The sequence below is a fragment of the Carettochelys insculpta genome, chromosome 30 (assembly GCF_033958435.1).
Source record: "Carettochelys insculpta isolate YL-2023 chromosome 30, ASM3395843v1, whole genome shotgun sequence".
NCBI lineage: Eukaryota > Metazoa > Chordata > Testudines > Carettochelyidae > Carettochelys > Carettochelys insculpta.
In genome coordinates, this window is record NC_134166.1 from 9,902,344 (window position 1) to 9,929,702 (window position 27,359).

General features: G+C 47.7%; 1 protein-coding gene across 3 annotated transcripts in view; it reads right to left on the reverse strand.

Annotated features, from left to right (window-relative positions):
• The window catches only part of DCAF8 (DDB1 and CUL4 associated factor 8), a 50,747-nt gene extending 35,996 nt beyond the window's left edge, over positions 1-14,751 (reverse strand). The window contains exons 1-2 of one of the 3 annotated variants that reach the window (XM_074981411.1): positions 14,692-14,751; positions 13,957-14,027 (exon numbers count right to left, since the gene is read on the reverse strand). The gene's annotated coding sequence lies outside the window, so the exon portion shown is untranslated. Of the gene's footprint in view, positions 1-537; positions 698-13,956; positions 14,028-14,612 lie in introns of those variants that run through there. The other 2 variants (XM_074981410.1, XM_074981412.1) reach the window with 2 other exon arrangements.
• Between the last annotated feature and the right edge of the window lie 12,608 nt (positions 14,752-27,359).

The window sequence follows — 27,359 nt, forward strand, 5'->3', positions numbered from 1 at the left end:
AGGGGCACAGAGCTCGGGGCCCCTTCCACCCTGCTCCAGGGTCTGCAGTAGGCGTCAGCCCCACAGCCCGGAGTCCTGCTGATGCCTGATCCCACATTTCAGCTACTAAAGAACAACTGCTCCCCTGACATATGCGAGCTGCCGACTCGGGCACGTCTCTGCTGAGGCAATGGACTGCAGATCTATCACTGGAACCGGCATTGTAGAGGATTTTTAAAAGCAGGTTAGAAAACACCTGTCAAGAACGGTCTAGATGAGCAGCAATCGTTTCTGATGGGGGGGGTGAGGAGAAGAGGGTAGGCCAAGATTTTGGAAAGCAGCCAAGGGCCTAATTTCATGGGGCCAGTGGGTGACGACACCCTCTGTGCAACTGCTCTTCTCAAGACGGCGGCAAGCTCGTAGCACTCCCCAGCTCCACTCTTCCTCAGCTCACAAGACTCATTGTGCATCCAGCAAGGGGCAGATAGGGTAGGAGACCATGGGAGAAACCACCTCCCTTTGTTACACCCCCCCGCCCCCCCAAGCTGTTACTCCCACCTTCTCCAATCAACTGCCACATTCCAACTGCAGCAGAACTCTGCGCTCCGACACACCAGCCAGTTCTCAACGGGCCCAATATGACGCACTCCCACTGTCTAGTCAGGCCGCTCTGGGAGAGGAATCCCACGGCGCTGTGTTCTGCTCCTTTCCCACGGAACGGCAAAGGGTTGGACAGCTCTGAGGTTTAGCCCTGGGAGACACACAAGGTAAACAAGTCCTGCCCATGCTTCAGCAATCATATCAAGACAATGGTAAGAGGAAGATAGCAGCTCAGCTCAAAGATGACTCTTAAGATCCCTGAAGCAAAGCGACAGCCAGAGTTAGCAAGAACACTGGTGTGGCCAGAGGTAGGAATCAAAGCACAACTGTAGTCTCTCAGACACTCAGGAGGAAAGAGTTTGGGTACAGATGAGCAGAAGACAGTAGATGCGGGGGAAGAGAGATAGGGGTAAGTACCCAGGCATGGTGGCTAAGGTCCCACGCAGTAGCGAGGTGGCCCAGAGAGAAACCAGACAAGGACTAAAGTCAGCTCTATGCTGTATCACTCACAGCTGTGAATTTGTCACCTCCCTGCGTGGTGAAGTTATGTCACCCTAAGCCCCCACCCACACAATCATAGAAGAGTAGGACTGGAAGGGACCTCGAGAGGCCATCGAGTCCAGCCCCCTGCCCTCATGGCAGGACCAAGCACTTTCTAGACCATCCCTGAAAGCCATCTATCTAACCTCTTCTTAAGTATCTCCAGTGATGGAGATTCTACCACCTCCCTTGGCAATTCATTCCAGTATTTGATCACCCTGACAGTTAGGAACTTTTTCCTAATGTCCAACCTGAACCTCCCCTGCTGCAGTTTAAGTCCATTGCCTCTTGTTCTATCCTCAGAGGCAAGGAAGAGCAAGTTCCCTCCCTCTGCCCTATGACACCCTTTTAGATACCTGAAAACAGCTATTATGTCCCCCCTCAATTTTCTCTTTTCCAAACTAAACAAGCCCAATTCTTTCAGCCTTTCTTCATAGGTCATGTTCTCTAGACCTTTGATCATTCTCATTGCTCTCCTCTGGACCCTCTCCAATTTCTCCACATCCTTCTTGAACTGCGGTGCCCAGAACTGGACACAATACTCCAGCTGAGGCCTAACCAGCGCAGAGCGGGAGAATGACTTCTCGTGTTTTGTTCACAACACACCTGTTAATGCATCCTAGAATCATGTTTGCTTTTTTTGCAACAGCACCACACTGTTGACTCATATTTAGCTTGTGGTCCACTATAACCCCTAGATCCCTTTCTGCTGTACTCATTCCTAGGCAGTCCTTTCCCATTCTGTATGTGTGACACTGATTGTTCCTTCCTAAGTGGAGCACTTTGCATTTGTCCTTATTAAACTTCATCCTGTTTACCTCCACCCATTTCTACAGTTTATCCAGATCCTTTTGAATTATGACCCTATCCTCCAAAGAAGTTGCAACCCCTCCCAGCTTGGTATTATCTGCAAACTGAATAAGTGTACTTTCTATGTCAATATCTAAATCGTTAATGAAGATATTGAACAGAACCGGTCCTAAAACAGACCCCTGCGGAACCCCACTAGTTATACTTTTCCAGCAGGATTGAAAGCCATTAATAACTACTCTCTGGGTACGGTTATCCAGCCAGTTGTTCACCCACCTTATAGTAGCCCCACCTAAGTTGTATTTGATTAGTTTATTGATAAGTATATTATGTGAGACCATGTCACATGCTTTACTGAAGTCTAGGTATACCACACCCACCATTTCTCCCTTATCCACAAGGCTCATTAGTCTATCAAAGAAAGCTATTAGATTGGTCTGACATGATCCGTTTTTAACAAAACCATGCTGGCTGTTCCCTATCACCTTACCACCTTCCAATTGCTTGCAGATTACTTCTTTAAATGACCTGCTCCATTATCTTTCCTGGCACTGAAGTTAAGCTGACTGGCCTGTAGTTTCCCGGGTTATTCTTGTTCCCCTTTTTATAAATGGGTACTATATTTGCCCTTTTCCAGTCTTCTGGAATCTCTCCCGTCTCCCATGATTTTCCAAAAATGATTGCTAAAGGCTCAGATACCTCTTCTATCAGCTCCTTGAGGATTCTAGGATGCATTTCATCAGGCCCTGGTGATTTGCAGACATCTAATTTTTCTAAGTAAATTTTAATTTGTCCTTTTCGTATTTCAACTTCTAAACCTACCCCTTTGTCACTAGCATTCTCTATGTCAGGCATTCCTTCAGATTTCTCAGTGAAGACTGAAATCTTTGAATTCCTATTGGACACAGTTGCTTTAAGTGATGAAATTGGCCATGAGGCTGAGATAATATCCTGACTGCGGAGAAAAGAAACCTTAATGGGATCTTTGTCATCTATCAACACACTGAAGCGGTGGCAACAGCTCCATACACCTCAGGGTCCTCAAACAGCCAAAGGCAGAAGTAGGAGTAAAGTACTGGCTCAAAAAACTCTTTAGTTTTCAGCCTCTAGAGACAGAGGGACGGGCCCGAATAAAGCCGTGTGCTCCACACATCTGGAGGTGATAATTACACTAGCTTTCATATGTCCAAGGGCTGTCATTCCCAGTGCCCTCTCCAGGGCTTGAAGATACCCCTCCACACTTGTGCGAAAAGCCTTCTAGAGCAGTGTTTCCCCAACTGTGTTCTGTGGAACCCACGCGATGTGAATAGGTGTTCTGTGAAAAAACTTCAATGCTGGTGACATTTTTTCTCTCTTCTAAAATACTAAACATGAAATTATGTGTGTATGAACTTCTACATACAGAGGTGAGGTGACTATTGTGAGGGAAAGTACTTGTAAGGCTGAGCTTCTAGGTAAACTATTGGTTTTCTTGGATTCTAAGTTTCAACTGTCTGACAAGTTCCTCACAGCTGCTGGGACTTGAGTGCCTTGCAGATACTTTTTTACACACTTAAATGAAGCGATTGTCACTGCAAAGAAAGAACCAGTTTTACTGAAAAGGAGAAAATCTCATCCTCGTAAAGGAAACTGAAATTTTGGAATGCATCCGTAGAAGAAAAGAACTCTGACTGCTTTCCAATGCTTAGTGACTTTCTGATTGAAATTAATTCTAACACACCTGCATCATTCGCACTCTACTCTCTTTGAATATTTCCCTCCAACAACCATCAATGCTGCTTGGATTCAAAATCTGTTTTGCAATTATACTCAAGCTAGTCTCCTTACTAGTGCAAGATTATGACAGTCTGACGATTTCAGACTCTCAACTGAAACAAGTTTAACAAACTTTCACTAAATAATTTCTGAAGCAGTCTAATTGCAGAGTACCCAAATGGGGCAAAATGTGCAGCTTGAGTGCTCCTTCCCTCTGCTACAACATACCTATGTGAAACTGGATTTTCACCTTACACTGCAATGAGAACAAAATACAGGCATAGACTTGATGCTGCAACTGACATGAGGATCCAACTCTCCAGCATTGTTCCTAATATTAAGCAGATTTGTAATGAAAAGATGCAAAAAAACACCACTTCCCATTAAAACTGTCAAATGTTTATTTTCCAGTAGTTTTCTGTAAAGACACCACACACAATTTAAAAATATTTTTCCCATACCTGTTTTGTGTTGCATTCCTTTTACATAAAAATTGTTTAAGCTTTAAGGAAGAAAAGTCCTCTCTTAATAATATTGTCTTTTTTAAGAAAAAAAAAAAAAAAAAACCAACCACCACTAACCATCCTCCTTTCAGCTGTTACACTGATGGCTTGTTTTGGAGTTCTACTTAACTATAGGGTTACTAACTATCCTCCCACCAGAAGGACATCAGTTCATTCAGCTGATTCTCTTATTTTTTGTTCTTTGTATTAAAAAATGGACATCTAAAACAACTACTTTTAAATCAACTTTTGAGCATTGAGTGCAGCAATTTTTCAGTATGAAACCTTCCCCCGTCCCCGCTCCCACCACCGTGTATGTGTTCCATCAACATATTCCAAGCCCAAACGTGTTCCCTGGCCAAATTAGTTTGGGAAACACTGTTCCAGATTCCTTCAAACACAGCACAATCCTGCCATCAGAGTACCAGCTATACATTAGGCAACTCATCAATACAACTCCCTAAAACTGGCTTGACAGCAGAAGCACAAGCAAAGCAGTCACCTGAGGCCTAGGGTCTGGCACCACAAACTTCTCCATTAGTGAAGCCAGAATGGAAAGCAACTCCTGGTCAGCTCCCATTCTTCCCTTCTGCATCAGTACACACATATCTACAAGCTCTGGATCCCACTAATTACACAGCTAGCTGAGAAATGAAAACACTTGCTGGCTCCCAGCCCTGCAGAGACTAAGCAAGTTGTGTCTGTAGCTCTGGTATGCATTATTTGCTTTGCTGCTCTGGGTACTACTGCAGTGCAGAGTTGGTGTCCTAAAAGACAGAGAAAGATAAAACTCCTGCCCAAAAGCTTACACTCCAGGCCCTGTGCACAGCCACCAGGATCTTCAACTAAGCCAGAGACAATTAGAGTTTAATTACAGACAATATCCAATTCATGTTGAACCAAAGAGATGCCGTCTCCCCAATAGGCCATGACACCAATACCCCATATTTGCAACACACTAGATTTCACTATGCCAGGGCACTGCCCAGCACAACTCGATTGCTATATTCAAAGCCAGTAAGCCTCCCCATGCAAGAGACCATGGCCCAAACCACACACAAAGGAAACAGTTGCTGACTGCATCATGCCTTGTTCCCATAAATGCTATCTGCTTCCAAACACCCTATAACCAGGGGAGCACCGTGCAAATATTTGGGGCTGAAGGAAGAGCAACTGCACAAGCCGATAAAGCACATAGGTAGCTCTTTTTGGCATCCCTCCGACACCATCCGCCCAATGAAATATTCACCCTCCAGCACCTTCCTTCCCAGGATGTATATGCACTCTACAAGAGCCAGTAAATTCAGCGCCCCCATCTACCGTGTTACACATTAGCCCCACTGTACATAGGCGGACAAAGAGGCCAAGAGAGCTGAAAGGGCATAACCCAAAGTCAGTAGACAGACAGACAGCACAGAACATATAGCACTTGTGCTTAATATTCATCCTTCCTTCGTCTAGTGCTTGTGAAGGTAGGCAGGAGTTTCCCTTCCAGGGTACCCTCTGCACCAGCCCAGCTCCTACCAAGGGATCCACTGCCATTGGACAGCTTCTGGGATACCTATGTTGAGTGTTTAATGGATTCACCCTAAACTTAGAACACTTGGAGGATACCCCAGATCCTGCACTTAGCCTATGGAGCTAGACTGTTACTATGCCCACCGAAGAGGGGTTTCCATGTTACGCAATGCTAAGAAATGGAGCACGGAGGAGCAAGTTAGTTTTGCAGTCAAGGCACAAGAACAGGAATGGAGAATTGGATTCTATTCCCAGCTCTAGTGCAGTCACTTCCAGGCCCTGTGCCTTGAGTGCCCCAGATGTCCCACAGGGATGACCTCTGTTTCACAGAAATGAGCTGAGGCTTAGGCACTTTGGGATCAAGTGACTGAATGGTGATGGTTGACATTTCGGAAGTAAATGCAGGGGTGTTAGCCACAAGCCCCTTCCTTAGAATAGAGGCTATGTTGCAAACCCCCAGGACTCTAACGAACAATATCTACCTGATATTTTTAAAAATGAACAAAACAGGATTCATGGCCCTTTGGAACAGACACAGATGCGCTTGGCTGAAGTCTACCACCTACTAATGTCCACCCTGCAAAAGACAGTTGATCAAAACGTCCAATTACGTTTGGACAACTTCAGTTGTACTCAATACAAAGCCCAATAACATGCTTAAAATACTGCAGACAAGCCAACTTTAAGCAAGTTGAATTGATATTTATAGCTCCTTAGTTACCGAACAATCCATTATTATAATGGATATGTAGCTATAAACACACTAATGGACTAGCTTTGCCAGAGCAGCACCACAGTCGCATTTGGACCAAGAAGCACAGGCAAAATGAGCGTGGCGATAGGGCAACAATGTGAAAAATGTCAGGCATTTCTCTAGTCTACTGAAGACTCCCGACTTCCATGGCCAGCCTGATTTCGGTCTGTCTTCCCAGACAGTAAGAGTCGCAGGGGTCTTTGCAGACAGATCCCTGCTGAGAACACAGGGCTGTGTATCTCCATACAAGATGGGGTGAATGTAAGGAGAGGCCTGTGCTTTCCTACAGACACCACCCAGCTTCAGAAAAATTCTCACTAGAAACCACATGCCACACCACAGAAATACTAATCCTGGAACTTTTTCCTGCAACAAATGCCATTGCCAACTCTGTCCACATATTTACTCTGGAGACACCATCACTGGATTTAACCGTGTCAGTTACACGATCAAGGATTCATATTCCTGTATTTCCATTAACGTTATGTGTGTCATGTGCCAGCAATGCCCCTCTGCTCTGTATATTGGACAGACTGGACAATCACTTCACCAAAGCATGGACACAAATCAGACATTAGGCATCTGAATACACAAACCCATAAGAGAGAATTTCAATGGAGTAGGCCATAGCATTAAAGACCTGAAAATCTGCATCCTAAAACAAAGGCATGAACACCAGACTACAGAGAGAGACATCCGACCTGGAGTTTATTCTTAAATTCAACACTTTGTGCCTAGGTCTCAACAGAGATAGCAATTACCTTAAACATTACAAGGACAGTTTCCCCATCTTTGACATTCATAGTGATCTCAGGCAACTCACTTAACACACACTTGGAGTAAGTAATTTTCTTCCCCCTCTTCCTTACCACCCTTCTGCCCTACGTAGTGGATTTGTCAGTTTTCATTTTATTTTTTTCTGTCTTTGTTAAACTCTCGTTGTGTCAATTTACTTTCATCATAATTCCAGATCTGGAGAAGTGGGTCTGTCCCATGAAAACTCATCACCTAATAAATTATTGTTAGTCTTTAAAGTGTTACATGACTTTTTTTTTATTCTGGGGCTCCTATATTTAAGCAAGGTTTTCTCTGAAGTATTGAAGTATGGCAACCTGACAAATATTCTGTAACTCCATGACAAGGCTGTCACATGATTTAGGCCCAATATGTGACTTGCAAGATTTCACACTGCTGACTAATCCTTTCATCCTAACATGCTACTTTTGAAGCACACCAAAAGGGCAGCACCCTGATTCTCAGTACATAGCTGCAGATAACCTCAGGCCCCACCATCTAAATGACACATGCTGCTGTTGAGCACCCAGTTGCATTTCAGATGTGTAAAATACACAAAGCTTAACACAGGACGCAAACAAGACAAAACCTCTATGCCCACCCATCTCTCTCCTTCCATCTCTACCCCCTTTACCACTGGCTTCTCCTCCAGTCAGCACAGCAGTTAATGGCATTTCAGCCAGACAGCTACTTCTCACTCTTCCCCAAGCCTTTTCAGCTATCACTCAAACACTGCCATTGCCGCCCCCCACTTCAGCATTACAAAAAACAATTCAGGCATAATAGAGGTATGGGGGTGCCAGTTTATAGCTACATTTTAATTTCAATGAAAATATTTTGATTGGTCTTAAGCCTTGCCTTAAAGTGACAGGGATTTACACTCTCCTAGAGCATGAGAATCTGACAGTGAAACTGACCAGACTTAATATTCCTCTGGGTAGGCAGTGAAACTAAAGTAAACAGCATCTATGGAAGACAGTAGGTTAAGTGCTTAGATAATCCTTTTAGCTTTAAAAACACGGTACTTCCATGGCACATTCCATCACAGATCTCTGTCTGTTGCAGCCAGATGTGTAGCCTTACCCACCCTGCCCCTCAGCCTTCCCAACCTGTAAGATACAGAAGGAGAGGCACAGGGGCCATTTGCCCAAGGTCAGAGGAAGTCAGTGGCACAACTGGGAGTAGAAAAAGTCCTAGGACTGGCACCCTACCAAACTGACAGGCATGAAAAAGGCATCATGGACAGCAAAATCTGGTTTCTCACCATGAAATGTAGTCTTGTGTGCTTTTACCCAACACCAAACAGATTTTCCTCCAGAAGACCAGTGTTACTCAAATAGGAGGTTCTGAACCAAAGAGAAAGCTGCAGGGATGGCACAGAAATAGTTATGGGGGGCCATCCTTACATCTACACTGCCTGCAGACAGGGTGGATTTATTTAAATTAAGGCATTTTAAATAACTGGTTTAAATTACAATTTCAGTCACCAAAAAAAAAAAAAAAAAAAAAAAATGACTGATTTAAATCAAGTTACCAAAATAAGCTAAGACTGACTGTAATTAGAGTGTACTTTGGAGTAAATGCCACTGAACTCTGATACTTCTGGATTTTGAGAAAACATGTACAGAATGGGGTCCCCTTGGAAAAGTGGAGTTATGCTGAAGTAAAATAGGGAACAGATTTATGACATCACCATAATGGTCCATGGTCATGATGTTCCAAACTAAGGGGCATGTATTACGTAGTATTAAAAATAGAAACAGGCTATTCAAAGGCAACTAGCACCTCTAGATCTCTCTTATTGCAGCTTTCTGTATTGTACACTTGGGTGATGGATTCTAAACATGGTTAACTAATCAAACAAGCCAGAAGGGTTAGCTAAGATACTTTGCTCTAGCACCAGCCAACAGCTTGGGAATTTACTTGTCAAATCACACTTCTACTAAAAGGCACAGAGAGCGTATTGAAGAATGATGCATTGCAAAGCGAAGCACTCAAGTTAGTAACCAGTTGATCCATTCAGCCATATCCACATCTTCCATATCATCTTCTCCCAAAAAGCAGTTTCTTATTATGTTTCACTCTTGCAACTAGGCCCTGCATTTCCTCTTTGCATTGCTTACGCTTGCACTTTCCTTTTTTTACCCAGGGAATCAACTTCTTCAAAGATTCCCCTCTATGCCTAAAAGGCAACAGGTTTTCTGTGGCGAAAGTGCCAGAGAATACAGGAGGCTCTCTGTTGCCATTTCCACACATGCCACTTTAGCATATTTTGGGCTGTTTATTAGCAAATTAGGCGTGTATGCAAATTATCCACACCTCATTAGCATAAGGTCACATGATTTGGAAGCCTGGAAGATGTTCTTCTGGACTCCAAAACACCGTTTAGAAGCGTGGCCTCCAGGGGGGTCTTCTGAAAAGATGTCCTTCTTCCAGAGGCCCCTTCTTCCCAAAAACATTCAGGACAAAGGGACCTCTGGAAGAAGGACGTCCTTCCGGAAGACCCCCCGGCGGCTGCACTTCTAAACAGCGTTTTGGAGTCCTGAAAAATGTCTTCTGGACTCCAAATCACGTGACCTTATGCTAATGAGGTGTGGGGAATTTGCATCTGCACCTCATTAGCATATTTTGGGGCATTTATTAGCACATCACTTTCAAAGAAAGTGGCACGTGTAAAACAACCTGTGCACGCTGAATAATGCCTTCTCTTTTTCCTTCCATTCCACTCCACTGTTCCTTTCTATGCTGCCTCCATAGTCCCCTATACTTAAACTAACTCCTCTGCTGTGCTTGGCCAAGGTCCACTACCATATAAGCACAGAATAAAAAACAATCCTATCTAACCTGTGCCTTTTTGTCTGCTGAGAAACAGAAACTGAAAGCCCCAGATCTTCCAAGAAGCAAGAGCTACAAGTTAGGCTGGATATATTAGAGCCATTAATGCCTTTTTTGTGAGACTGTAAATGCCTGTGTAGCATGTTTGTGACGAGATTTAATTGCAATTATTTTTAAATGTGAAATGTTTTCAGATCATTGAATTTCATCCACCCTGTCTGCAAAGGTGGGTGCCCAGAGAATGGCGACTGCTGACCAATGGCCCAGCTCTGAAGGCAGCAGAGCAGAATGGTGGCAATACCACACCATGCTCCAAGAAAGCAGCTGCTTCTAGCTGCCCAGCTCTAAAGGCAGTACCACTGTCAGCAGCACAGAAACAAGGGCAGTCATGCTGCAATGCCCTGCTCACCAACACACACCTACAATAACCTTATGACCCTCCCCCTAACTCCTTTTGCATTAGGACCCCCAAAATTACAACATCGGGAAATGTCACAATTTCAGCTATTTACATCTGAAATTTATGATTTTTAAAAGCTTATGACCATGAAAGACCAAAATACACCATGAATTTGGTAGGGCCCTACCTAGAACCACCAGTCTGGAGGCTCTTTCACTAGACAAATGCTGCTTCTGATACGCATCAGAAAGATGCAGTTCAATAAACGGCACTTTGCTTCTCAACTAGAGTCAGCTCCTCTTAGTTGAGCCTTTCCAGAGGAGCTGAATCTCAGTTAAGTTATAAGACTTTATCAAAAGCTCAAGGAGACTGGATATCAGTTATTGTGCTTACCGCCCCCCCCCCCCCCCAACACACACACACACCAGTAACACCTTACTTAAGCTCATCATCACTTCAAGGCAGGAATCACCTTTCTGATGCATTTGTCCAGTACCTAGCACAATGGGGCTTTGACCTACAACTTAAGATCCTATGGCCTATCACTACGTAAATCTCATTTCCCTTCCTCCCCCACATGAACACATCTTCACTAACATTTTCTATATTAACCAACCAGAAGATCAATAGAATGTTATAGCCCCTGAGAACTAGGATAAAGGCCATATACCCTAATGGCACTAGCAACACGAACACCCTGTGGAGCAAAGTTTATGCCATTCCTGTACTGATTAGTCATCAGTCTGTCATTCACTAGCAATACCTCATTTACAACAGGGATATTTTGTAAAGATCGCCAACTGTTAGCCACACTGGAACACTTAAGACCTGATCCCGTACATAGAAGTGCATAGGCCCAGATGACCTCTTGCATGGTGCTCTGTGCAGGACAGGATGCCAGCATTTAATAGCATATTGGATAAGAACGCTCTGAGCACATCTAAATCAAGAACATATTAGAAATGTTCTAATGTGTTGTTGTATTAGAAATACCAGCAGCCTGCCTGTGTTAGGGTCCCCAGTGTGGCTAATATCAAAAGCAGAACCACTGCTAACACCACCAAGCATGTTTTTAGAAAGGCCCTCTCTATATTAGGGAAGCTTATGAGGCTAACAGGAGCCCCCAAGATTGCATCAAATAAGCAATTTTCCAAATTAAGTGTCTATATTTTTTAAAACCTAGTGCTGTCCTGAACAAACGTATATAAACTTTAATTTCAAGATTCACCCTCTCTTGGGGACACACAAATCAGCTCATGGTTACTCTTTTCCTTAAAGATATGGGACTGGGGGAGGTAGAGAGCAGGAAGATAACCTTAATTTACTGGGTCATCTTTTTAGAGATAAGCACCTCATAAAGCTGCCACCAATCAGATACCTTTAAATTACTGCACAATACACTAGTTCTGAAGCATATGGAACAGCCTTGTCAATGAATAATAATGCTCTTCATTATTTATGTATCCAAGGCACTCAATTACCTCAGAGAGGCTTTGAAACAACCAGCTTACAGTTTGGCAGCATTTATGAGGAGACAGATTCCTCCTCTACTTTTTGTCAGCAACACCCAGAACCCTTCCCATTCAGGCTCATCCCAACCCTGTACAGAGAGATTACTAACTCCATTTGGCAGGAGCAGAGAAGAGCTGCATGATGGTCAATGAAATTCATTGTCAGACAGAAGGTAGCGTACACTGAAAAGAACGATCCTCAGAGTTACTCACACCCACTTTATTGGTTGTCTGCATTCAAGACTCAAATTAGTTGAGTCAGTATAAATGAAAGCATTCAACCCCCCTAGCACAGGCACAACTACCAGAATGTAAAGATTCTTTATGCTTATACCATCATGGCGAGATCAGGCAGGGGATGTGGGAGTTGGGGGGCAGGGGAACAGCACACACCCTAACAACACAGCGAAACTGACACAAACCCCAGCGTAAGGAAAGCTATGCCAACAAAGAGTGCTTCTATCAGTCCAGCTCATAAGTGGGTGTTCCTACACCAGCCAGAAATCCCTTTCCTGTCATTGTTCATTCCATCTAAATGAAGGGGCTATGACAGCATATGCTCATCAGTAGAGCCTCAGTCTGTTACTGTGTACACTTGCTAAAGAGCTTGCGTGGATACAGTTATTTTAGTAAAAAAGGTGAAAGATTTACACAATCATTCACTTGTGTAAGAGTAGTCAAACTGTCAGATACAGATTTGGGTATCATTTTTGGAACTTCAATGTGCAATATGGTCAAAAAACTTCTAGAGCACTTTGACGTACAGACAACAGGACAGCAAAATTTTAAAAAGCCATTGCAGAAGGCAACAGGACACCTGTAACTTGATTACTGGGCTCATTTCTGGCCACCTTCTTCTCAGGAAGATGAAGTTCTAAAGTAAGTGGCAAAAGTGATCAGAGGCATGGAAAGATCTCCATATGAAAGGAGAATGGAAAGACTGGGACGCATAGACCACACCTGTCTGTGCTTGTAAAACTTCAGTAGTGTACCTATGACACTTAGGGATGTGATTTAGTTATTCAGGTAGAAGACTGAACTTAAATGCGATTATGCTGGCATATGCCTCCTTTACACTGGTATAGTTATTTCTCTCTCTTTTATAACATTTATTCTGGTATTTCAATAAAAATACTCAACCATGCCCATCTGAAGGCAGAGGGTGATTAAACCTATTTAACTACACTGGTAATGTTAACGTAATACAGTCTTCTAAGGTGGACAATTCCTTATTTATCTTCCCTATAGCAGACACACCAACTAAGAAACAGTACAGAAAGAGATGATGCGCTCCTTAATTTTCCATTTCTGGAGTCATTATAAGAAGGGCACATCCAATTCAGATAAGAGGGTAGCAACCCGGTTTAGTCCCAAAACATGTTTAAAATTTAAATGCAAAGCAACACGATACGGGGAACTCACTGCCATAAGAAATAACTGAGGGCAAAAGTTTAGTAGGATTATGAAAGGATTAAACACTTACACGGATAATGAGAACATCCAGTTACACTACACAAGATAAGAAAAGGATATATATAAGCCCCACTACTGCAAAGCATAAGCCAAACTACTGGATTTATGGCATAAGCTGCTCATTGGAATTTCCTTCCACATTGCCCATAAAGGGCTTCTTGCATGAAGCCTCCATTACAGGTGACAGTAAAAACAGGACACTGGACTGGCCTGACCACCAGTAAGGTAATTCGTGTTTTCTTAGAGTCAGTGGCAGAAAGAGATATGGCACCCACAAGCCCCGATTCCTAACCCACTGCTTTAAGGGCGAAAGAACATTTTCAGGCAAGTGAGCGGCAGCTGACTAAACCAGACTCACCTTCCCGCAACAAACCCCAAATATGTTACTCGCTGGTCCAAAAATAAAAATACAACACAGAAAAGTTGCTGGCTCCAGGCTGGGAAGGACTAGACTGAACACAGGCCTGTTTTAGAGGCACTCACCTCTCCCACTTCTATCCACCACGCAGGCCCAGCAGCACCTGGGAAACTGGCTCTGTACCTGTGTGGAGAGACTGAGAAAAACGCACAGTTTAAGTTCAAGAAGTGCAGGTGACCACTCCTCATCTCACCGCCTTACGGCTCTGCACGGGGAACAGGGGCGCTCCGCCGCCAGCCTGCCCACCCCGGCCAGGCGCAGGGATGTTTTCACGAGAGATCGGAGGCAGCTGGAGGGTTGCACACCCCCCTCGCGCCTCCACGGCCAGGGGCCCCGGGCGGGACACCGCGCACACCCCCGGAAGTGACAGCCGCTAGCAGCCCCCCCCCCAAACGCAGCCCACGTCCCCCCGGGAGCGAGCCAAGGCTGGAGGCCCGGCCTCGCTCGGCGGCACGAGGCTGAGCAGCCAGGGAGCAGGGCGCTGACCCGGCGGGCCGGGCACCGGCGGCGGCGCCTGCTGAGCCGGGGGCGGCCGGTCCCGGCGCAGCCCCCTCGCTCCGGGGCCGAGGCCGGAGGAGAAGCCCCCGGCGGCCGAGGCGGGGTGGGGGCGGCTGTCCCGGTGGGGGAGGGGAGAGGAGGGGAGCCGCTGGGCCGGGCAGGGGGAGTGGGGGGCCGGGCGCGGGGCCCGCTCGGGCCGCGGCTCCAGGGGACGCGCACGGACCCTGCTCCCGCTCAGGCCGGGATCCTGCTGCCCCCGGCCGCTTCCCTGCCACCGGCTCTGGGCCCAGCCGCCATCTTACTGCGCCGCCTCCCTCCGCCGGCGACGCTTGGCGGCTCCCGCCCGCGCTTTACGGCAGCCGCGGCTTCGCGACGCCCGCTGCCCCGGCCGGGGGTTTGGGGAGGGTCGCGTGGGTGGGGCCTGAGGGGCCGCGCGCGGCAGGGCCAGCCTCGCTGTGGCGTTCAGTCCCCGGCTCCGGCCTCTGCTGTTAAAGGGGCCCCGCCCCCACGTCTGCCCTGAGTTATTGTCGGGTCCCCCAGTGCCATTGTAGGGGCCCCGCCCCCACTTCTCCCCTGGGTTATTGTCGGGTCCCCCGGGTCTCCCTGTGCTATTCTAGAGGCTCCACCCCAATTACCCCGTGTGTTATTGCAGAGTCCCCCCAGTTCTCCTGTCCTATTGTAGGGGCCTCGCCCGCACTTATCTCCTGTGTTATTATAGGGACCTCACCCCTTGTTCCCCGTGGATTGTTGTAGTGTCCCCTGCCCCAATTCTCCCTATATTATTATAGGACCCCCCCATTAGCCCCCTGGGTTGTTGTAGGGTCCCCTCACCCAGGTTTCCCTACATTATTGTAGGGGCTCCTTTCCCTGTAACCCCTCGGTGTTGTTGTCAAGTCCGCTCCGTCAGTTCTCTCTCTGTTGCTGTAGGGGCCCCTTTCCCTGCAATCTGTTCTGTTATTGCAGAGCAACTCATAAGCCAGGGTGAGGCAACCATTTTTGATGGAGGCCAGTCCAAGAATTTGTGACTGGTGGAGGGCCGTGCTTTTCTATGGGGAAGGTTCAGGGTCCGGGATGGAGGCTGGGTGCAGAAGGGAGCTTGGGGAATGACTCTCAACCTGGATCATGAAAGGGCACCGGGAGTTATTAGGTGTCTGGGACGCAGCATCGAAAGCCCTTAGTTATTACAGAGGATAGAAGATTACAGCACAGTCCATCTGGGTCAATTCAGAGCCCAGAGCTCTCCTTTGGCCCCTTCTTAGTCTGTTGTTCCTGTTCCCAGGAAATACGTTGTCCTGGCCATGCTCCTTACCTCTTTGTTCTCCAGTTAGTAACATCTTCCTGGCTTCCTCTACAGGGTGGGCCACCCGTCATCATCAGTTCCTAGGTAGCAAATCTCCTGACAACTGTCTTTTGGGGCTCACCCTGGCCCTGGGTCACAGACCCCCAAAGCACCAGTCACACCTGGATTTCTGCAAAGAGTAAACAATCTTTTCCATGCATCTTGTTAACCAGGTAGGTCATGGAGGAAACTCAGGCATACACAGCACTCATTCAAAATACAAGTATCGGAGGGGTAGCCGTGTTAGTCTGGATCTGTAACAGCAACGAAGGGTCCTGTGGCACCTTATCGACTAACAGAAAAGTTTTGAGCATGAGCTTTCATGAGCACAGACTCACTTCATCAGACTCATCTGATGAAGTGAGTCTGTGCTCACGAAAGCTCATGCTCAAAACTTTTCTGTTAGTCTACAAGGTGCCACAGGACCCTTTGTTGCTATTCAAAATACAGTAAACCCTCTAGTTACACAGGGGTTGTGTTCCTGCAACCCAGCCTAACTCAAATTTTTGTGCAAGTCAGGGCTGGTCAGTTTCCTGCCTCCCAGAGTGCCCAGCTGCTTAGGGGGATCCTGGAAACTGACCAGCCATGAGCTGGTCAGTTTCCCTGTTCCTGTGGGGAGCTGAGAACCAGGCAGCAGCTTGGCTCCCAGCTCCTCTCCACTTACAAAGCCGGGAAACTGACCAAGGCAGCAGCCTTGGTCAGTTCCTGGCTCCAGCCAGTTGAGGGGAGCTGGGAACCAGGGGCAGCCTGGATCCTGGCTCCCCTCCACTTCTTGGAGCCAGGAAACTAACCAGGGCTGCTGTCCTGCTCAGTTTCCCAGCTCTCCACCATTCTGGGGACTGGGAAACCACTCCTATCAGGGCCAGCAAGAGTCAGGCTGCTGCCCCTGACAGGAGCGGTTTCCCCACTCCCGTCAGAGATGGCAGCCTGACTTGTGGTTTCCTGCTCCTGTTGGGGCAGCAGTCACATTAACCTGATACACGTGCATCTCGGTTATGCGCATCTCAGGGGTTTACTGTGTTAGGACAAATATCCACTCTGTCACCATTCCACTATCCTGGAGCCAAGAACAAGAGATTCTTGGGGAGGCAGTGTGATCTAATGGATAGAGGACGGGTCAGATGCTGGACAGAGCATCTCAAGCACATCACATCCGTGCTTCATGACTCAGGTTCCTCCCCTGGGAAACAGGGATGATGATACTGACCTCTTCTCTTATGCACTTTGTCTCCTGATGAACAGCACTGGATAAGAGCTAGGTGTTGTCATCAAATAGCAGTGTGCTATATTTTATTCAGCCACTTGGCAGTGGCCTCCGTTGCTTCCTTGGCTGAGCTCTTCAAGCTGCTATGCCCAATGGGGCCCTGCACCAGTCATGACCTCAGGAGGGTTGTGATCATCTTCCCATGGCTCAGACCATCGCAATATGCCACCTGAATCTGCCTTTCCTCCTCCCCGTCTCCTGCACACTAGTACTTTGGAATCTGGAATCCAACATCTCCCCTTTTCAAGGAGGGACAGAGAAAGCTTTGGTTGCTCTAAGGAAATGTCCTTGAAAGAGGGAAGAACAGGCTCCATGGCCTTCAGGGAAAAGCCAAGCAGGGGAAAAGTCCTGTAAAAACATCAGAACATCCTTCTCAGTGTGTCACAAAGCAACCAAGCCACCAGTTCCTAGAACACACGCTCGCTCTGTGGTACCCATCTCAGCCTGATTGGGTAAATATTAAGATGCCCTGGGCCATGTTGATTTGTAATCTAGAGCTAAGCATCGGCTCTACCTCTTTGCTGCACCTGTGACAAGATTCTTGCCTTAGCCTCCCCATCTTAGAGATGCCATGTACTTGCTTGTCCTGTCTGAAAAGGGCACACCGACAACAGTAACCTCAGAGAGCAGGAGGCACAAGAGGGTTTGGTTTTTTAAATCTCTACAACTGCTGCAACAGCTTTGATTTTAAAGACAGAGACAATATAGCAGTGCAGATGTTAAGCTGGGTGTTCAGCTGGTCAGAAATTAGCCCTGCTTCATGGAGTTGGAGATGCTGAGGATCTGACCCTTTGTGTGGTGGGAGAGAAAACAGACTCTTTCAACCAGTTACACAGGCTTCACGGACATAACCCAGCAGTAGGGCAGGTTTCAGTCATACGCAGGCAGTTTGCTTTTCAACCGGTGTCATTTCCCACTGTGAGTTTTAAACACACTTACGAAATCAGGCAGTTTCCAAGGAGGATTTTAAAACAAACAACCCATGAGCAGGGAGACTGGCTGTGCCCCGTGGATATGGACCATTTCACCCATTCCCCAGGAAAGGGCCTTCATTCCTGCCAGCTAACCCTGTGCACACAGCTTGGCCGTGCCATTTGCACCACTGGCAAGCGTCAGCCTCAAACACCACAAGACAAGCGGTCAGATTTCCAGGCAGCTTGACCTAGCACACGCACAGGTCAAGAGCTGTACAAACAGCTCATTTTTGACTCCACTCTCCCTAACCCTGGTAGTGTGGTGCCCTTAGACTACCTGGCACCTGGCAGCCCCTCACTGCCTGTTCTTCCACCTCTTCGCTCTTGGGAAGAGAGGAGGAGACTCTGCTTCTCCCCTGTGCTCTGGGAATCTGTCACCCTCCCAGTATTCCCGGCTTAGGCTCAGAGGACCATTCCAGTGATGAAGATGTGGCCATCTAATAATCCCAAAGAACACAACCGTTTCGTAAATGGAAGGTGTGCGTGAAAAGATCTTGCAGGGAAGCCAACCAGTACAAAGCCATTTAGTAAGCGTCATTGGCTTCCTGTTCCAGGGGCAGCAGCATGGCCAGATCCAGCTGGGGGAGATGTCCCAAGCACTAGTAAGGAAAGCCGAGAAGGGGCAGAGGCTGTTTCTGACTCCCAGCGGCTTTGATAACCTTCACATGCTGCGAGCTTTGGCCAAGTCTCCATCCAGGGTGAAAAGACCATTCCCAGGCCAGGGCAGTGCCAGGGGTAGTGTTCAGAGAGGCAAGGGATAGTAAAGTGGTGCCTTTAAAAGGCCTAGCCTGGGGGGGATTCACCTTTATAAAGTCCAAGACCGAAAGGAACCTTTTCAGCAGCTCTGAAAATCCAGCCAGGATTTTGGCACAATTGATGCACCATTTGGGGGCAGGGGGAAGTTCTTTACCTCAAGTTATTTCCAGTCATTTGTGAATTAATTCTCTTGCTCTGGTGTGAGGCTTATTAGCTCTATCGTACAAAGAGGAAGAGGCTGTGGGCGGGGAGAAGAGGGGGAGGCACCTGCTAGCCCCATCCACTTCAGCACCAGCTGTGCGGGCTTGGCCTCCCAGGTGGTGGAAGGGTCAGAAGTGGAACCCAGCTTGTCCCACCTCTTCTCCCTGCAGTAACTTCACTCTCTGGTTTGTGCCACTCAGCCATGGAGGCCGGCGCTAGTGTTACCAACCCACTTGGCTTTGCCGGGAGCCTCCCAAAATCGGGTTCTACCTTCTAGAAGCTACTGCAGCCAACCTGCACTAAAACTCCACCGACACAGCGGGGCTAAGGCAGGATGCCTGCTTGCCCTGGCTCCACGCCACCCCTGGACGCAGCTGGCACATCCCTGCAGCCCTGGAGAAGGAGGTGCCACATATTAGCCCCCGCCCTGGGGCCCTGAGTGCTGACTGCAGCTCCATTAGCCAGGAACAGGGAACTTGTGGCCAGTGAGAGCTGTGGGGGCAGTGCCTGTCGGGAGGGGCAGTGTATAGAGACCCATGTCCCACTCTCTAGGGCCCCAGGGACATGCTGGACGCTTCTGGGAGCAGCACAGAGCCGAGGCTGGCAGGGAGCCTACCTTAACTCTGCTGCACCACCCACCAGCAGCTGTCCGAGGTGAATGCCACCCCGCTGAGGCCTGCCCCAATGGCACCCCAATTCCTGCCCCAGCCTGGTGCAAGTGAGTGAGGATGGGGTAGAGTGAGCCAGGTAGGGCCAGGGGGGACATGGAATGAGGAAGTGGGGCCTTGAGGAAGGGTGGAAGGGTGTTTGGGTTTGTGTGATTAGACAGTTAGCAACCCAGGCGAGCGCTGGGCTTTTTAACAGGCTGCCTCGAAAAGGGGACCAAGGATGGAACACAGTCCCTCCTGCAGCACACAAGGCCGGGCTGAGCTGCTGCTTTTGCAAGTTTGGCACAGTCCCAACCTGGCAGACAGCCCTTTTCTGAGGAAGTGGCGTGAGCCAGCCATGCTGCTGCACAGAGCCAGTGAAGGCCCCAGAGCATTCCTGGGGAGGGTGGGGCAGGGAGGCCGTGTCGCGAGAATTAGAACCCAAGGTTCTCAGGGCTGGAGGCCCCGGCCTGGGAGCCCACGTCATTCCCTGGGCAAGTTCACGACAGGAAGGGAAAGGAGGTGCCAAAGGATTTGTAAAAACCTACAGAATCATATTTCATTGGTCGCCCCCTTTGTGGCATGGCCAGGGGTCACTCACTGTCCACCCTGCTCCGGTTCTAAGCTCACCTTCTCAGGGTAGGGGGAATTTTGATAACACCCTGGCACTGGCAATGGGTCAAGCAGAGGCTCAGTTGAAAGTCCTTTCTCCCATGAACATGGTAGTACCAAACATGCCAAACCTAGAACAATTATGCAAATATACCTCCAAGAAAATATTTAAAAACCCAGGATTTTTTAAATTATACCTTAACGCAGGCACATCAAACCTTCAGCCCTCCCACAGCTAAATTGCAGCCTTTGCCTGGCAGCGTTGTGTTACCAGTTAATGCTCAGAACATGATACCCGCTTTGTTTTTTTAATGATTCAGATCAGTGTTTCTCAAGCTTTTTTTTTTTCTTTATAAAAGTACCCCTTTTAAAAATATATATAAGTACCCTCAGTACTTCTAATATTCACACACACACACAGGTTTGGTTTTTTTCTACCACTGCAACACATTTGTTTAAACAACTTAATCATAACTGATGGGTTGGAAGAAATGGCCTATAGGTGATAAACTTGCCATCATATTTATGATAGTGCAAACAGGGTAAGTCCAGTTTTTTTATGAATAAAAAAAGGTTGGGGAACACCAAATGAATGTACCCTCTGGAAGTGCTCCTCCTGCCCCCAGGGATACATGTAACCCTGGTTGAGAACCGCTGGTCCAGATTACTACAATAAATAGAAAAAGTGCTTCCAATCAATTTGCCATCATCAGCAAAGAAGCAGTTCAGTGCCAATGATCACTAGTTTCGTACAAACAAGAAGTCCTGCGACACCTTATAGACTAACAGATAGTTTGGAGCATAAGTTTTCATGGGCAAAGACCCGCTTCGTCAGATGCATCTGACGAAGTGGGTCTTTGCCCACAAAATTTATGCTCCAAAAGATCTCTTCGCCTATAAGGTGCCACAGGACTTCTTAGAATCATAGAACACTAGGACTGGAAGGAACCTCGAGAGGCCATCGAGTCCAGCCCCCTGCCCCAATGGCAGGACCAAGTACTGTCTAAACCCTCCCTGACAGACATCTATCTAACCTGTTCTTAAATATCTCCAGTGATGAAGATTCCACAACCTCCCTTGGCAATTTCTTCCATGGTTTGACCACCCCTGACAGTTAGGAACCTTTTCCTAATGTCCAGCCTAAACCTCCCTTTTGCTGCAGTTTAAGCCCATTGCCTCTTGTTCTATCCTCAGAGGCCAAGAAGAACAAGTTTTCTCCTTCCTCCTTATGACACCCTTTTAGATACCTGGAAACAGCTATCATGTCACCCCTCGATCTTGTTGTTTTTGTGGAAATAAACTAACACAGCTCCCCCTCTGACAGTTTTGTACATAATATCGGAAGAGTTGTCATGTGCATGATGCTTGCAGAGCAGGGGACAGCTGAACCAAAGGCATCATCTCTCAGCTGAAGGCTGACAAACACACAGGGGGCATTAGCCTGGTGCCAGTGTGTTAGTATTGATAAAAAGAGATGATAGTTATAAAATTGCACATAGCGATTAGACTTTATAGGTTTGTGTGTGACAAAGTGGAGCTTTTCCTTGATTATGTTGTACGCAAGCCTATCTGAACCTTAACTGTTTTGCATAAATATTGTGTGCCTAAGTTTCCCCATACACTAATTCATTTGTTGTGTGAATAAGGATGTGTGATGTGCTGAGACCCCTAGGAGCAGGGGAGGCTGCTCCAGCCCTCTACCCCTAAGCTACGGCCGATGCTCACTGAGACCAGGAGGGGGATTTGACCAGGTCACGCTGCCCAGGAAGCAAAACAAAGACTAGGAGGAGCAACAGGTATGTTGGCGGGAGGTTGAGCTGCTGGAAGCATGGCAGTCTGCTGGTTGAGACATGGGGTGGGGAGACTCCCACACATTGGCAGGGCCTACTTGTGGGGGGCAAGACGGGGCACATGCCCCCTATCCCATACACAGGAAGGACAAATGGCTGGCCAGCAATTATAGCATCCATGCACATCTGCATCTTGGGAGGGTATTAGGAGAGGCGAGCTGGTGACATCACCAGGGGTCCTGCCCCATCCACACACTCACCAGCAGCAGCAGGGAAAGCAGAGCAAGGCTGCCCCAGTGGCCTCTGCTCTCCTGGCGTGCTGCTCAGGGGAGCAGGTGGGACCAGCCCCGCACTCATTGGCAAGAAGCACAGCTCTTGTCTACTCCACCTGTGCATGGATACCTCTCCTCAGGGGACCTGCGACATGGCTGGATTTTTATAAGAAGTATGAAAGCCATTTCTGTCACCATTGTATATAGCAGCACCAAATCTTATGCCAAGTGGGCCAAATGACGTGTCTAATGGAAGCTGGGGCACCCTGAATCTGCGTGTTTTACTCATCCATCTGTGCCATGTTTGTACGTGAAGTTACAGAAATTGGCTTTGTACCCAAACGAGAAATGCTTTAGGGTGGAGATTCACAATGGCAGGTGTGAGCACTTCCCCAGTCAGATGACCTGGGCTGAACAAAGAAAGGCATGGGGATCAGACGCCCAGCCGTGGATGCCACGTACTGAATGGAGTGAGGCTGGCTGGCAACGCCCAATGGTAGTGCCATATCAGCCCATCTGCTCTGGATTTGGAAGAAAGGCGTTTTTCCTTCCAGATGGCCCTGGCAGTGACCACCTTTGTTCCTTCAGTCTTCCTGAACGAAGCCTTTGTGGACTGAGGGGCCCATCCCTCAAAAGGTGTATGTGCAGAGACATTCAAGAAATCAGCACGTATCACGGCTGGCCTGCAGCAAGAGCTGTAACTGATGTAAGTAAGGTATCAAGTTAACAATTTTTCTGTCTCACCCCAGTCTTTCTTTTGCAATTAATAAACCTTTAGATCGTAGATTCTAAAGGATTGGCCCAGTGTGCTGTTTTGGGTCAGATCCAAATATATACTGACCTGGGAATGTGGCTGGATTCTTTGGGGGATGGAGGAATCTGTGTGGATTTGGTGAAATAGGATTTCACAGCCTCTCACCTGAGTAAGAGGGGTGCGAGTTTGCGCATTAGGAGCAGCTGGAGAACCTGTGAGTGAGTTTGTGTAACTTCTGGCAGGCCGGGGGTCTGGCAGAGGGACTTTCGGGGGCCTTATCACAAAATAAGATATATTAGAAAAAGTTCAGAAAAGGGCAACAACATGATTAGGGGGTTTGGAACGGTGCCATAGGAAGAAAGATTAAAAAGACTGGGACTTTTCAGTGAAACAAAAAAAAGACTAAGGGGGGGGGGGATACGCTAGAGGTCTATAAAATCACGACTGGTCTGGAAAAAATGAGTAAGAAAAAGTTATTTACTTGTTCCCATCACAAAAGAACTAGGGGGGGGGTCAACAAATGAAATTAATGGGAAGCAGGTTTAAAACTGTCCTGAGCAGACGAGCGTTTCACCTTTTGCCAAGCGTAGCTGCCCAGACTGGGTCCCTCTTGTCTCACACGAGCCCAAAACCGCAAGCTTGAACTGTTTCATCTCCGCCGCAATCTGTGCTGCCTTCCCCACTTGATACCTGGTCTGAACGTTCCACGTACCAAAACTGGGTGGTTGTCCTAGATGAGAGAAGGGTCATCTGCGGGGCAGCTTCCTTTTGGCTTTGCCTACCATACTTCATACACAATCCATGCAGATTGCTAACACCACCCAAGACTAATTTCTTTGTAGATATTTCTGCAACTTTTGGTTTTTTCGCAGATAGGGTTGTTAACCCCTTTTGCCTCTGGGAGAGGTGATCCAAATCCAACGTACGAACCCTCGACAGGCCACGTTGTTCACAATGGTGTCTTGACAGAGTCTTTCAGAGTACTCTCAGGAGTGTGACAAGGGTGCCTATGGTCACCTTTCCTGTTCTTGATCACAATGGACTGGATTCTGAGCAGGACAACACATGGCCATCAATGGGGCATTCAGTGGATACTTTTCAAACAGGTAGAGGACGGTGATTTTGCTGACGATGTCGCCCTCCTTTCACACGGACATGAGAACATGGAAAAGGTGGCAACACCAGACAAAACTGCCTCAATGACTGGACTGACCATTAACAAGGGAAAGACCAAGCCAATGAGGGTCAACCAGTCCAACAACACCATCGCACTGTGAGGGGATGACCTGGAAGACGTGGAGCTGTTCACCTACTTGGGGAGTATTATGGGCAGACATGGAGGACTAGACAAGGATATCAGTGCCAGGATAGGGAAAGCAACAATTGCATTCAAGCGTCTTCATTCCATATGGAGTTCACAAATGTTATCTGTGAAGATGAAACTGATCTTCAACACAATGTGGAAAGTGCGCTCTTGTATGGATGCAAGACCTGTCATACTAAAAAGTCTTCAAGCCACAAGTTACAGACATTCATAAACAGATGCCCGAGGTACATCCTTTGCACTCAATGGCAAAACTTTGTCACAAATGAGGATCTTTGGAACAGAGTGGGATGAGAACCACTTGACGTTCAAATCAAGAGAAGACAGTGGGGGTGGCTGGGCCACACTGTCAGAAAACCATCATCCAGCGCAGTCCATCAAGCTCTCAAATGGAACCCCCAAGGAAAATGCAAAAGAGGAAGACCTCGGACAACGTGGAGAAGATCGACTGGGACTGAAGGACAACAACTGAGGTACTCCTGGAGTCAGCCAGAAGTTTTGTCTCGAAACAAAGTGAATTGGAGAAGACTTGTAGATGACCTATGCTCTGCGCAGAGTACAAGGGTTTAAGTCAAACCAGTCACGGTTTAAAACTAACTAAAAGGAGTTTTCCTTCACGCAGCACATAGTAGGCCTGTGGAACTCCTGGCCAGAAGAGGTTGTGAAGACCAAAGATTTTAACAGGGTTCAACAAAGAACTAGATAAATTCATGGAGGTACGTCCATCAATGGCTATTAGCCAGGGTGGGTAGGAATGGTGTCCCCAGCCTCTGTTTGTCAGAAATTGGAAATAGATGACAGGAGAGGGATCGCTTTGGTGATTCCCTGTTCTGTTCACTCCCTCTGGAGCATCTGGCATTGGCCTCCGTCAGAAGACAAGATACTGGGCTAGATGGATCTTTGGTCTGACCAGTGTGGCCGTTCTTATGTACATTGCTTCTGTCCAGTGCAAAAATAATTGATTCCACAAAGTTCTTCAGTGCCATAATGAAGAAACTATTATCCTATACTCGCCCAAAGGATTCACTAGCAGCTATCTTGCAAGAATAAACCACTCCAACATGCAAAGAATTTCTCAAAGAGTTGCATGGCTGAACAAAGCTGCTGCCTCACAATGATCAGTGCAGTTTCTTTCTAGTTCCCACAAGGAGGCTGACACTTTAATTCTCTTGCCTGCCCTCAGTGCCAGAGATAAAGGTGCTAGTGATGTCTGGATTTCTGCACAAGAGGCAGATGTTCTCGTGCTCTGAGGAATGCTACCCAAGATGTCTACAAGAGTCCATTTCTGTGCCAGCGGCTGGGAAACAGACTCACTGTGTATTCCTTCAGAGATGTATCCCCATCTCTTGGACAGTTCAAAGCCACTGCACTGCCAGGTTCTCATGCCCGTTCAGATCTGACGCTACTGGAAGATTGGCTGAAAAGACCAAATTATCTTCCTGAAAGGTATTTGATTCAGTGTTTGGAGACTCTCTCCTCACTCCAATGGTGCTCAGAGTGGCTGAAACAGTCATTGACGAGTGACTGCTGTACTGGATGCAGCCATGGGCCAAGTTTGGCATTTGAAGACTGACATCATGACATTTGCAGAGCCACACAGGTGAACATCCTCAAAGAAACAAACAAATGGAGGAAAAAAGCCACCAAGAAGGGGGACATTTATACCTCCTCTCAATAGGGCAAATTATCAAGCTATGGAATGGCTCAAGGATGATGACACACATCCAAAACTACCCTCCCCTATCAGGCATGGATGGATCTTGGAAGATGAACTGTTCACACTAGTTATGTGTGAACCACCACAAACCCTCAAATCAATCCTTCGGCTAATCAAATGCTCGTGTGACAACACCAGATGCTCACCGCCCTGCAAATGTTTGGCCAAGAGCCTGCCTTCTATGGAGATGTGCGAGTACAGCACAGATGAAGCTTAGCAATGCATATGGTGCTGGTGGCATAAGGAGAGACAGCACTGATAAATACATGTTTTTCTCTGCTGCACGCCAAGGCTACCTTCCCAAGGACTCCCAAAGCCCAGTGTTTCTTTACATGTAAGCAGCATCTCTGCATAGAATTGAAAAACATGGTGATTTTTTTTATATTCTTGACTGTGTATCTGTGTAGTTGCTCGAGGGCAGTGTGGTTCCCAAACTTTGCAGCATCGCACCCCACTTTTGATTTTGGAGAAACCCTCACGCCCCCCCCCCACCTCTTCCTTACCGTCATCCAACCCCTTCTTAACAAAAAATTCAATCTGTAATTTAAAACAGACACACACATTAAAAATCAGTACAAATCATTTTTCTTGGCCCCTTGCAGGTGCCTGGTGCAGCCCTGGCTGCCCAGCTGCCTGAGCCCCGTGCCAGCTGACACCCGCCTGCCTGCCCACCAGCCGCTAGGGCCCCACACTGCCAGGGCCAGCCACCAACCTACCACCCTGCCACCTGCCCAAGCCCCATGCTGCCAGGACCAGCTGCCCATTCACCAGCCTGAGCCGCCCAAGCCCCAAGCTGCCAGGCCCAGCCACCTGAGCCACATGCTGCCGGGGCCAGCTGCCCACCTGCCAGACTGAACCGCCCAAGCCCTGTGATGCTGGGGGCAGCCATCCAAGCCCCACGAGCCCCGCAAGCTGGCCACCCAACCCCCTCCCCTCCCACAAAGCCAGGCACCACCAGCCCCCCTCTCTTACCCCATCCCTCCCAAACCAACACACTCACCTTTGCAGGAGGCAGCTAGCTCCATGTGGGTCTTTGCCAGCTGCCTGCTTTTTCTAGCGGCTGCGCTGGCTCACCCATGAGAAATGGCAGGGGCTGAGAGCTGAAAGTAAAGGCCGGCTTTTTCTTTGGGTGGGGCAAATGACAGGGTGGTTGTGGGGGAGGGGCTGAGTCACCTCACACCCCCCATGGGGACACCCCACCCCCAGTGTGGGAAACCACCCTCTAGGGTTTGTTATGGTTGGTACCATTGTGTATGTGGAAGGAATTGGCTGTCGAACGATTCCCAACCATGTATTATCACCATTTTGGAGGACCCGGAG